We start from the raw sequence: 12,535 nt of genomic DNA, 5'->3' as shown, positions 1-12,535 counted from the left end.
TTGGCTAGGATGCAGAGAAAAGGGATCTCTTTTGCGCTGCTAGTGGAAATGCAAGCTGGTACAGCCACTCTGGAAAACAGTATGGAGGTTTCTCAAAAAATTAAAAATAGAACTATCCTACATCCCAGCAATTGCGCTACTAGGTATTTATCCAAGGGATACAGGTATACTGTTTCCAAGGGACACATGCACCCCAATGTTTATAGTAGCGCTATCAACAATAGCCAAAGTATGGAAAGAGCCCAAATGTCCATCAATGGATGAATGGATAAAGAAGATGTAGTATATATACACAATGGAGTATTACTCAGCAATTAAGAAGGATGAAATCTTGGGGCGCCTAGGTGGCGCAGTCGGTTAAGCGTCCGACTTCAGCCAGGTCACGATCTCGCGGTCCGGGAGTTCGAGCCCCGCGTCAGGCTCTGGGCTGATGGCTCAGAGCCTGGAGCCTGTTTCCGATTCTGTGTCTCCCTCTCTCTCTGCCCCTCCCCCATTCATGCTCTGTCTCTCTCTGTCCTATAAATAAATAAACGTTGAAAAAAAAAATTTAAAATAAAAAGGATGAAATCTTGCCATTTGCAACAATGTGGATGGAACTAGAATATATTATGTTAAGGAAATATGTTAAGCAAAATTAGAGAAAGACAAATATCAAATGACTGCACCCATATGTGGAATTTAAGATACAAAATAGATGCACATTAGGGAAGGGAAGCAAAAATAATATAAAAACAGGGAGGGGGACAAAACATAAGAGACTCTTAAATATAGAGAACAAACTGAGGACTGTTGGAGGGGTTGTGGGAGGGGGCATGAACTAAATGGGCAAGGGGCGTTAAGGAAGACACTTGTTGAGATGAGCACTGGGTGTTATATGTAGGGGATGAATTACTCCTGAAATCATTATTGCACTATATGCTAACTAACCAGTATGTAAATTTAAAAAAATCAAATAATAAAATAAAATTAATTAATAAATAAATAACAGTTTAATCTACTTTAATATACTTTGTCCAGTTTTCTATTTGCTAAATGCAGGAGAGAAAATCTAGTTCTTTTTATTTTGTCATGGAAGCAGAAATCCTCCTCTTTCTCCCACCCTCCTTTCCCTCTCTCCCTCCCTCCTTCTCTTCCTTTTCCTCTCCCCTGCCTCTCCCCCTCCTCCTTCTCCTCTTCCCCTCCTCCTCCCCTTCTACCTTCCCTTCTATCCCTCCCCCCTTCTCCTCCGCTTCCTCCTCCCCCTCTACCAGGAGATTTTACAACATCTATATTTCTATCCAATAGACTTAAACTCTTCAATGCAGGTCTTACCTAATTAATTTTCCTAAAATATAAAAATGGCTCAGAGTTTGCTATATGTCATCCACTTGGAAAGAAAAAAAAAACACCTGTATTAGTTTCCTAAGGCTGCCATAATAAATAAATTTTATGGCCTAAAACAACAGAGATTTATTTTCTCACAATTTTGGAGGCCCAAAGCTCCAAATCAAGTTGTCAGCAAAGCTACGTTTGCCCTCAGAGGTTCTAAAGGGAGAATCTTTCTTTGCCTCTTCTCGCATCTGGTGGATCCTGAAATTACTTAATTACACCTGCAAAGTTTCTTATTCCAAGTAAGGTCACATTTTGAGGTTTTGAGTGGATATATCATTTGAAGACCACAATTTAACCCACTATTATACTTAATAAAAAGAGTGTCATTTAGTATCGAACCCTTGAATTTCATATTATAAGCTGATTAGAAAGTGTGACTGGAAAATCCGGCTTTCCAGGAAATGACTATAATATCATGAAGAAAAAAAAAAAAAAACTTCTCTTTCTCCAACTCCTTTGACTAGATCTTTGTACACAGCTTTAAACCATCTGCTATAATAGTCATAAAAGAATGACATAATACGCTCCTTCCATAGAGTTAGTAATAAATCATGAATACACAAAAATATAGAGCTCTGTTCAGGCGAACAAATTAACAGATGTCCAAATGTAGTAATTGAGTGGTTGTAAAATGGGCGGGTATGTAAATTTAGAGAAGAAAGATCTGAAGTCTGGGTTCAGTTGAAAGTTTTCATTAAATAAGAGGGAGTTTGGGAAGGGCCTTGAAATATGAAGGACCAAAAGAAGGACACTTCAGAAGAGAAAAGGGAGACAGACCAGAGTGAATAAAGGCTCAAAGGTAGGCATGGGAATGGTGTTCAGGAGGAAGAGGTAGAAAATTCAATAATTAGGTACTGAACTAGGAATTATATCTAAGATAAGAGTTTACCTTTATGATATTATGATTTATAATAAGTAGGTATTTGGTCTTTGTCTCCATTGCTGGCACAGAACTCACAAAACCCTTGGCATTTCCAAAGTAGGAGAGCATAATAGTATCTTTTGCTATGTTAATGGTGACTTTTGGAAAGCATCTAAGGAGAAGAGGGGAGAGGGGCTGGAGGTTGAATGGCAAATGGCGAGATTTAATCAATCATGTTTGTGTCATGAAACCTCCGTAACACCCAAAAGGAGAAGATTTGGAAACCGTCCAAGTTAATGAATGCATGGAAATTTGGAGAGATTGGAGGAGGCATGGAAGTTCTGCACACTTTCCCCATATTTGCTCTGTGCATCTTTTCCATATGGCTGTTCCTAAATTATATCCTTTATAATAAACTTGTAATCTAGTAAGTAAAATGTTTCTCTGAGTCCTATGAGCTGCTCTAGCAAATTAATCAAACCTAAGGAGAGGGTTGTTGGAACCTCCAATCTAGAGCCAGTGGGTCAGGAGCACAGCTAACAACCTGACTTTTGACCAGCCCCAGAAGTGATGGACGATCTTACAGGACTGAGCCCTTAACTTGTGGAATCTAATGCTATCTTTGGGTAGAAAGTGTCAGAATTGAGTTGAATGGTAGGACACTCAACTGGTGACAGAGAATTGTTTGGGTGTGTGGGGAAACCCCTACACATTAAACTTGGGTGCAGAATTATAACCTTTATCTTACAAGGAATGAAAACCCTCTTGTTTTTAAAACATGGGATGGGAATGAGCTTATCTCTTCTAGCTTTTTTTCTACGTCCAAGCCTCACTCCTCCAATGTTGTTCCAACTTGGTCATTCCAGTAGTCTCCTCTGCAGATTCAAAACCTCTCCCCAGTCTTTTGCATGTCTTCTTCTCCTCCCCAAATTTCAAAATCTTCCCTCCTCCCTCTCTAAGCCATTTTCAAAAAATCACCATAGTGATTCTACTGTCATTTAGATGAACATCCTTGCAGGTGGGCCATACACAGAAGTAGTAGTACCACCAAGTAAGTGTTCTCTTTCTTTTCAAACCCAGAGCCTATTTAGATGTTGATTATATTTGAATACTCCTTTGGTTAATAGGTAGAGATTCTATATATTGTATAGATCCAACCCTACTATAATGGAATGCAAAGCATATTTAAGTTTATATTTAGCAAAGATCTGTTCAAAATGTGAGAGTGTTTATTTCCCCTAGACATGCTAGGGTGGGGCAGGGACAGCTGACGAGGGAGTAAGAGTTGAAGCATACTGTTTTGTCATATAAATATTCTCTAAGCTCCAGCACTGGAATATTTCCCTCAACCACTCATTATTTTACAAGAAAAATACACGTGCAAAAAAAGCATTGTAATGCAAAGTTGCCTTTAACACTGTATCTACTCTTAATATTTCCAGTTTAGTCTTTTCTGAAAATGAACAAAAATGAGGATTTAAAAGCTTGTCACAATATCTTCACAATGGTTATTTTTAATACAATGAAAGCAGCTTTGTGGCATAATCCATGGTATAAACTGTGGTACATTGTGCATATCCATTTCCCTGCCTGAGCCTGTTCCTCCACACATCACATGACCACAAATGATCAAGCATCATATACATGCTTTGTTTTTCAAGCCTTACACATTTGGAAGGAACATTTTACAAAGTCCCATATTGTAGAGCATAGCATACACTCCAGGCAAGAGAGGACAGCACTAGCTGGTTATAATAGGAAAACCACCCCAGAGCCATGATTATTAGAGAAAAGAAGCACACAAAATACAAATTATGTAGACTTGGTAGGCAAACTTTTCCAGAAATGTCTCCTCTCCTTTTTCACAACAAAAACAAAGCAATGCAGAAAAGAGTAATCAGGGATTCTGGAAAAGGAAGAAGAATGTTTTAGCTACTCTTTCCTATACCAAGTTCATCTGCTCCTCCTGTCACCCAATCCTGACTAGAAGGTAAATGAATACATCTACTAATAAACTGACTCTTAGGTGGCCTCAATCCCCCACTACACTCTCTCCCCAACATGACAGGAAAGACCCCAAGGGCCTGAAGAAGAAAACCTACAACAGAAGGTAAAAGGTATTACATTTGCTGAGCCCTATGGAAAGGAAAAATAAGCACAGGTGTAAAAATTGTCTTTGAATGTGAAGTGGCAAGCCGCTTATTCCCATGAGGATGAGGATTGGTGTCTAAATTAATCCTGCCCCTGGCATGAATTGCAGAGGCTCTGATAATTTTACAAACGTAGCTGTTGCTATTATGGCTGAACTGATACAATGTATGTATGAGACAAAGGGTTTAGTTTGGACACTTTAAATAATTTGCAGATTTCAGGATTTAAAACAGGAGTTGTCCTAATGCCCTCCAGTGAATTGTTTCTGTAAAGGGAGACACAGTAAATATTTTAGGTTTTCCAAGCCATACTTTGTCACTACTCCCCAAACCTACAGCTGGAACAGGAAGGCGGCAATAGACCATATGTAAAACAGCGGGTGTGGCTGTGTTCCTGCATGCCACACTGTTGCCAACTTCTGCTCTAAAGTATTTCGCATCAGTTACCAGACCTGAGCCAAAACGTAACTCTGGGGAGTGGGAATGAAAGTGGTTTCAAGGGAAAGACCAAACTCCAGCTCCCATAGTCTGCTAATAAACATCTTCAAGGAAAAAGTTTCCCGGCAACACAGAGAAAGCATCAACACCAATTCCATAGGCCTCCTTCTAACCACACATCTGCCCTCTTGCTCAGCTCCATAGTGGTGCTGCAACGTCCATGGCACAGGAAGATACAGCGAGTGTTCACCCAGCAAAGGTAATGAGTTAGGTGCCCTTCCTGCATGTTTCCTGCATGTTGGGAATGGACTATGTTGCCTCTCTCAGCCAAATCAATTAAAATATTTCGACAGTTCAAATAAAATCGAAGTCTGACGGTTACACTAGATCTGCAGTTCTCAAATGGAGGTGATTTAACAGTATGTGGAGACGCTTTTGGTTGTCATAACTGGAGAATGGCTATTACCGGCATTTTGGAGAGGCTAGAGATACTGCTAAACATCCTATGATGCACGGGACAGTCCCCCGCCATGAAGGATAATCCAGCCCAAAATGTCAATAGTGCCAAGGTGGAGAAACCCTATGGTAATGCTTTAATAAATCCCTCCTTTAGTGAACATAATTACAACACAAAATACATTTTCTGAATGAACATTAAGAGACATCACTAAATAAAAAAGTTCTCACAGTAAAAGACTCCCAAGTACTTTGCAGAAAGAAGGAACTTGCATTAAAATATTTTGCTTTCTCAAATTAATGCAAGAAATAAAAGAACATCTCATGTTTTTAGAAAAAATGCAGTATCCTTCAGAAGATGATTTGAAACAATCTTTCATTGAATTCCAGGTGTTTTACAGAATTTTCTAATCCTGGCTCTGGTTATAAAATATAGATACATTTAGATTGTCCAATTTGTGCATGATATAATCTGGATATAGATCAAGCCTGAACAGTAACTTAATCTGGCTGATGTTGAGAATGGAGACTTTGGAACTTTTTGAGAGAAGGCTTAGAGTTCATGGTGAACTAGAAGAAGTCATGGTTTTGTAGAGTTACAAAGAGATTAGTGGGGCCTTAGAACTGCCTGGGAACTGTATGCTTTACTGTCGCGAAAGCAGGAGCTAAGATAAAGTTGAGGCTGGGCTGACAGAATCAGGTCAAAGTGCTCTGCTTCATTTTGATGTGCCTTAATATGGAGTTTCTCAGGTGGAGCTAAACCTATATAATTCTGAATCTGAGAAAAGAAAAAACATTCATATACATGGACTTTCCTCCAGTAGCTAGATTTCATTATGTGTGTTCATGTTACCCCAAAATGATCACAATCTATTGAAACTCATAAAACCATGCAAATTATTGAATGACTGCTGAGTTAGGAAGTAGGAACTAACTAATAAATTCTCCCCAAACAAAAATAAAACCAACCAAACTGGTTATTTACATCATTTAAGACAAAATTTCTGCTGCTAGGAATTAGTTTTTAAAAACTTTTTACTTTAGGAATAGTTTAAGCCTTACAAAAATTGGAAAGACAGTGGTGCCTGGGTGGCTCAGTCGGTTGAGCGACCGACTTCAGCTCAGGTCATGATCTCGCGGTCTGTGAGTTTGAGCCCCGTGTCGGGCTCTGTGCTAACAGCTCAGAGCCTGGAGTCTGCTTCTGATTCCGTGTCTCCCTCTCTTTCTGCCCCTCCCCCACTCATGCTCTGTCTCTCTCTGTCTCAGAAATAAATAAACATTAAAAAAAAATTTTTAAAAATTGGAAAGACAGTACAAGAAGTTCCAGTATACGCCATTCCTAGTTTTCTTAATATCTTACATTACCTTATTAATATTTTACTTTAATATAGCATCTTACCACCCGATGTAAACCAACATCAATACATTATCATTAACTAAAGTCCATACTTTATGCAGCTTTACTTATTTTTTACCTAATGTCTTTTTTCTATTGCAGGATCCCATGAAGGATACTACGTTACATTTTGCCATATCTTCTTAGGTTATAAGTTTCTCAGACATTCCTTGGTTTTGGTAGTTTTGAGGAGTACTGGGAAGGCAGGGTAGAATGTCCTTCAGCTGGGAACTTTCTGATGTTTTCGTCATCAGTTGACTGGGGTTGTTAGTTTGGGGAAGAAGACCACAGAGATAATAAGCTAACCTTAGCAAATCATATCTACATTACATGCTACAGATACATGGCATATCACTCTTGATATTAATCTTGATCACTGAACTGACATAGTGTGCATACTTTAATTTTCAATGGAACTAAATTTATGTATTGATATTGTATGTACTAAATGACATATGTTATATAAAATAGCTTGAGAGAATGTTCAGGTAACGTTTTTTTTTGAGATCATTATGTTTTCTTGAAAAATGTTTAGTCAAATATTTCTTTCATTGAAATCATAACTATTTACTACTGTGTAACACTCAAACCTAGCTAACTTAGAGTAAGCTTTATTTGTAAGAATCCTTTACTTCTGTGAGATAACACTGAAGGACACATCTCTTTTCTAAGATGAGATAAAAATACTGCTACTAGGATAATGATATTTTTAATAAGAGCATCCTACACTTTCCATGGGATTTTCATGCTCATTATCTCTCTTGAATATCATAACAACTCCAGAAGTTAGTGGATATTATTTCTTTAATCACAGCCATTACTTTTTGTACTTCATGCTCAATATGACAAGTATTTTCATAGTATATGTGTCTTCATATGTGTTTTGTGAATGCAAAGATATATTAATAGCTAAGGAAAAGTACAGCCCTTCCTTCCTTGAAAAATTTACATTAGTACTTACTGTATGTATGTGTCTGACATATATTTTTGTAAGAAGAACATGATCAGTGATTACCATTATAAAGGAAATATTGGGCTTTCTTATTTGTTAGCAGTTAGCAAGATTTCACATTTCACTAAAATTAAGTTTTAAGTCTGGTGTGTCGACAGAGCAAGTAATTTCCCTGGTAAATGCCAAATTATGCTGGTACCTGTAAGCTAAGTTACCAGCTGATAGATAAAATATTACTATGGAGATCATTTTGAAATTTTGACTATAAGATTCTGAAATATATTTACTACTATCTTGTAGTAAGTTACTTTTCGTAAGAATAGAAATATATTAAGAAGTGAACTATTTTGGGATGCCTGGATGGCTCAGTCCATTGAACATCCGACTTTGGCTCAGGTCGCGATCTCGCGATTCATGAGTTCAAGCCCCGCGTCAAGCTCTGTGCTGACAGTTCAGGGCCTGGAGCCTGCTTCGGATTCTGTCTCCCTCTTTCTCTGCCTCTTCCCATCTGGTGCTCTCTCTCTCTCTCTCTCTCTCTCGCTCTCTCTGAAAAATAAATAAAAACATTTTTTTTAAAAAGAAAAAAAACTATTTTTTCTTTTTTCAAAATACAGTCTACTGCCTCTATCATTTGGATATTTCCTCAAAGTTTTGACTACTTTTCAAAAGTTAAGACTAGTATTTACTGACTAAAAATTTATCAAAACAATTTTTATATGGAAAAGAACAGATCTTGTCTTAGGATAATTTATATTATCAAGCCTTAGTTGTTAAATGTTTATAGTAATAGAAAAATCATTAAGCAAAGGATGGACAAGAAAAGTGAAAAAAAACCTCTCCCAATATAGAGCATCAAATATGTTGGCAAAAATATTTTTAAAAAGCTTTTCGAGAGAACTATTTACCTTGTGTAAAGAAAACAATTTGAGGCTATAAACAAAGAAAAAAATACAGTAACACGAGGCCAAGAAAATTTCTTTTTTTTAAGTTAATTTATTTTGAGAGAGAGAGAGAAAGAGAGAGCATGCAAGCAGGGGAGAGGCAGGGAGAGAGGGAAAGAGAGAGAAAGAATCCCAAGCAAGCTCTGCACTGTCAGCACAGAGGCCGATTCAGGTCTCAAACTCACAAACTATGAGATTATGACCTAAGCCAAAATCAAGAATTGGGCACTCAACCGACTGAGCCATCCAGGTGCCTCAAGGCCAAGAAATTTCTAAAATTGATTCTAATCCTGAAGGCATCTGTTGCTCCCTGGTGGTCTAGAACCTAGATTTTAGTGGGACACTGAATGCAAAGGACAAGAGACAGAGTCTGAGCCTCAGTCAGTGTGGGAAGTCAGACCAGAGATGCCTGCCAATGTGAGACACAGGAAGAACAATATTTTCAGTAGATGAACACACACACACAAACACACAAACACACACACACACATATACACACACACAGAATCTTATCCAGTTTACCTTCTTAGAATTGCTTTTGCATAGAGGAGGATAAAAAATAAACACTCACCTGAGAATTCATAACCACAAACCTGCCCTCAAGTACATATGGGTAACTTGAAAAACCCATTTTAAGCACTTAGCTGAACATTGTCATGGATTGTCCCTATAATTACCTGGATGAAGGAAAAGCAAATCCTTAAAAGAGAAATGTATTCTAAACACATTCCCTAAAGAATTCTCACAAAGTTCTAAGACACAGGACTTCATAATTAAAAAAAAAAAACATTACTAAACATATAAGGAACAAGTTATTATAAGAGTTATTAGAAACAAGCACACTGCATTTTGAGACTGACAAAGACTGTAGCCATTGGTATTTTGAAATGCAGAATATAAAGCCTGAAGTGGTACAGGAATATTAATAAATCAAAGACGAAAGTAGTAGAAATGACCGTATATTCCAGGCTCCTCTATCCTCCAAAAAAATTGACAATTGGTATGCCAAAAAAATCAGCAGAAAACTTTTAGAAATCAACAAGTCCACAGGCATGCATATTACCATGAGCTAGAGATACGAAGTCTGGAGGAATAGAAAATAAGATTAAGCCCCTCAAAATGATCAATTAGAATTATTAAACACAAAATATAAACTGTTAATATATTAAAGTCTTTTAATATGTTAACGATGTTAAGGAGAGGTTTGATATCTTGAATAAAGAATTAGCATATTTGTCAAAGAACTGTTAGAATTCTAAGAACTGAAAAATAGAATAACTGAAATTAAAAAAATCAGTAGATGTTATCAGCTATGTGCCTGGCAAGATTCTGCATGCTGGGGATACATCTTCACACAAAAGAGTCAAAATCCTTGCCTTTATGGAGCTTTAACTTCTGGTTTGTAGAAATAGGAAAATAACTAAATAAATTTCAGATGATTGAAATGTGTTTATGTTGCATGCATTCATGCATTTTCCTGGCTGTATAGCATTTCATTGTATGACTTAGCACATTTTGATTTATCCATTCTAATATTGGTGAATAACTGAGTGGTTTTAATATTTTACTGTTCCCTACCTCTTGATGCATCTGTATGCACTCATTTTGTTGAGTATAAATTTAGTACATGAGTGCATTTAATTTGAGTAGACAATGCCAGTTCTCTAAACTGGTTGTGCCCATTTAAATTCCTAACATTTTAGGGGCGTCTGGGTGGCTCAGTCGGTTAAGCGTCCGACTTCGGCTCAGGTCATGATCTCGCGGTCCGTGAGTTTGAGCCCCGCGAGCCTGGAGCCTGTTTTGGATTCTGTGTCTCCCTCTCTCTCTGACCCTCCCCTGTTCATGCTCTGTCTCTCTCTGTCTCAAAAATAAATAAACGTTAAAAATTTTTTTAAATCAATAAATAAATAAATACCTAACTTTTTAGAGTCAAGTCCATCCTTATCCTTGCCAGCATTTGCTATTATCAGTATTTTGCACTTTAGTTTGTCTTTAAAATTTTGGCAGAATTGCCTTGTAAAGACACCTGGACCTATAGTTTTCTTTATAGAAATATTTGTAATTATAGATAAAAATTTTTAATAGATATATTCGGATTTTTAATTCTCTGTGTGACCATTGGCTACTGTTGTAATTTTAGGAATTTGTCTTGCTTCATCTAAAATTATCGAATTTATTGATGTAAGCTAGTCTCAAATATGTTTTTATCATCCTTTACATCACTGGGATCTATAATGATTTTCCCTTTTTCATTCCCAATATTGGTAATTTGTGTTTCTGTCTGTATTCCTGCTCCATTTTATGAGATCGCCAGTTTTGTCTTGCCGAAAAACAAAATCCTAGGTTCTTGATCTTCTATACTGTAGTTTGTATCTCCCCCTTACCCCAATTTCACTTGCTTTATTGGAATATTCACCTTATTGGGATGGTCTGGAACCAAACTTGCACCATCTCTGAGGTGGGCCTGTAGTTATCTCTGGAGGGTAAGTGATTGGAAAGGCATGAAGGGGAGCTTCTCGGGGTTTGTTATGTCCTATCTCTTGGCCCGAGTCACTGTTCCAAGAGTGCTTTCATTTCTTTAGTTAGCTGTACCCTTAACAACTTTTCCAGTTTTTTTACTTATTTTTAAATGCTAAGAAGGAGGCTTTTTTTCCTACAAAACTTTGTACACGTGCGATGTAATTCAGTGCCTTGTTGTTTTTCCTGAATATCTTGCCTTGACTCATTTGCTGTATTTTTATTAAGAAATCCTTGCCATAATTGCACCTGGATACTTATGCTCTTTCTTTGCAAACCCCTTGAAATGGCACAAGATCTTTGTTTCTTCTCCTATGTTAACATGTTGCTCTTTTCATGTTTATAGGCTGTAAAATTTATATTTCTAACTGTAGTTTCCTGTGACTAGCAGCTTATCATTATGTACTGTTTAATTTCTATTTTGTGTTGAGCTCATTCATTTTAAAGGATTAGTTTCACTTTGGAGGATTAAATATGGCCAAGGTTTCTTTCACTGTGTAAGATGAGGCTATTAGAGGCATATGCTAAAAAAATAGATGCTGCCGCTGTTCCTTCTGCTCATGTTGATGGTAATAATGGAGGTCAAGGGCACAGGCAGTGAGAGGATATAGACAGTCTTCCAAGGGCGTGCCTGAGGAATGCTAGATTCTCTGGTTGGCCCTACTCATTGATCTTTCATTTTGTTGAGTAAAAATGCAAGCCAAATTCTTGTTCAAATGCTAGGGAAACACAGTAAAGGAGATTATTCAGAACTGGAAGAGAAAGGAGAGATGGAATGGTTTGCAGAGACAAATTATGGAAGTGATATATTTTTAAAAATTGTAATGGAATTTTACTATATGGCATATGGTTAAAACCTTCTATCATATCTTCACACAAAATGTTCAGTAAAAGATTCATTTTTACTATTGGCATTTTTCCCCAGCATGATGATGCCTGTTTCAAAGTCAGGAGGTTGACAATAAAATATGTCTGTGAGAAGCCCTCAGTATCTTAGTTACAACTAGAAAAAAACAGTACAGAAATATTTCTTTAAAATGCATCAAAGGAACATGTCTTGATTTTCAATCCTCAATTGCTTAGAAACTTTAGAATGCCCTGGCTGGCCAACAGTAAATTGTCTATCTTACAAAAGCAGGAAATAGAATTTTTCTTGCTTGATTTTAGTTCATAGCCCTGTCCCTGATTCCAGAGCTCTTTTTTTTTCCAATGAATTTACCAATTTCTGCCTTAAAATAAAACCTGTTATTTTCAAGCTCATCAATATTATTAACACTAAAAATAAAATTCCAGTGAAATGTTACTTTAAAAAGTGGAATGGGATTTTCCTAAAAATCTTGGATTAGAAATGGCTGGCAAAAGACTTAGGCTCTTGGTTGACCCTCTTTGCCACCCTCGTATTTCTCAACAATTTTAAAAAAAACATTCAAAAGTCAGGTTATCTTTTTCCAA

The 12,535-nt window shown here is 37.0% G+C and overlaps 1 long non-coding RNA gene across 1 annotated transcript in view; it reads right to left on the bottom strand.

Moving 5' to 3' along the window:
- LOC123379749 overlaps positions 1–8,078 on the bottom strand; it is a 35,767-nt gene extending 27,689 nt beyond the window's left edge. The window contains exon 1 of the long non-coding RNA XR_006584625.1: positions 6,753–8,078. This is a non-coding gene — a long non-coding RNA (uncharacterized LOC123379749). The remainder of the gene's footprint in view (positions 1–6,752) is intronic.
- Between the last annotated feature and the right edge of the window lie 4,457 nt (positions 8,079–12,535).

This window comes from Felis catus, chromosome C2 (assembly GCF_018350175.1).
Source record: "Felis catus isolate Fca126 chromosome C2, F.catus_Fca126_mat1.0, whole genome shotgun sequence".
Taxonomy (NCBI): Eukaryota; Metazoa; Chordata; class Mammalia; order Carnivora; family Felidae; genus Felis; species Felis catus.
This window is presented reverse-complemented; position numbering and strand designations above follow the sequence as displayed.